Here is a 1267-nt window from a genome sequence, read left to right as displayed (position 1 = left end):
TGATGATGATGATGATGATGATGACGATGATGATGATGATGATGATGATGATGATGATGATGATGACGATGATGATGATGATGATGATGATGATGATGATGATGATGGCGACGTCGATGAATGTAATGAAAAAAATAACAATAACAAAGAAATTACAAGATAGAAAAAGGAGAAAAGGAAAAGAAGGGGGGAAAAGGAAGAGAATGAGGAAAGAGAAGTAGGAGTAAATAAACGAAAGTGGGCGGGGCTAATTTGAGGGCGTGTTCGACGGCAATGGATGATAGAAGAAATGTCGCGGAGAAGAAGACGGGCGTGGGGGGGAGAGGAAGAACGGATATGTGAGAGAAAGAGAGAGAGAGAGAGAGAGAGATAAGGGTGAGAAGCAAAGCCAAGGTCAATAGAACTAAGACCATCAGTGAAACTTGATCCTCCATCGTCACAAATGTTGGAAGAGAGATCACTTATTCTGAAGTGTGAAACTGAAAATGCCTTAAACCTGAAGAAAACAAAGACGCACAAAATATTGCATAACAACAGAGATGAAAAGTTGTGGAAAATCCTCGTTCTACGCTCCAGTCGCTATTTGAAGAAGGATAAAATACATTCGCCGTGAACAGAGTCGAATATCATCTTGTTTCATAAGACTAAATGGCGGTGCTTCCAGCATGGCCACCGTCAAATGACTGCAACAAGTAAAAAAAAAATAAAATAATACCAGAAAAACGTTCCGTTCCACTAAACCATGAAGGTTCTTTAAATATGTTCGATGTATTTTAAGGTTAAATAGTAATTCAGTTTACGTTTGCGTAACTGAGATATTTTGGTTGGATTTTATAGTCATTGGAGTTACATTATTTTCGATATTCTGTAATTATGACAATATACATTTCTAGGCCTGAAATTTTTGTGGGGAGGACTCCAGTGTATTAGATTGATCCCAGTGCATAACTGGTACTTAATTTATCGACCCTGAAAGGATGAAAGGAAAAGTCGACATCGGAAGAATTTGAACTCAGAACGCAAAGACAGACGGTCATATATGCAAGCATTTCTCATGGCACCAGTACACTGTTTATAGATGCTTACATTTTTTTATGTTTTTCGTGAATCTTTCACGGGTCCAGCTAGTATATATAAATATAGCGCTGTGCGTGTGGAGGCGCAATGGCCCAGTGGTTAAGGCAGCGGACTCGCGGTCATAGGATCGCGGTTTCGATTCCCAGACCGGGCGTTGTGAGTGTTTATTGAGCGAAAACACCTAAAGCTC

This window comes from Octopus bimaculoides, chromosome 12, assembly GCF_001194135.2.
Source record: "Octopus bimaculoides isolate UCB-OBI-ISO-001 chromosome 12, ASM119413v2, whole genome shotgun sequence".
Taxonomy (NCBI): domain Eukaryota; kingdom Metazoa; phylum Mollusca; class Cephalopoda; order Octopoda; family Octopodidae; genus Octopus; species Octopus bimaculoides.
Note: the sequence above shows the minus strand (reverse complement) of the source record.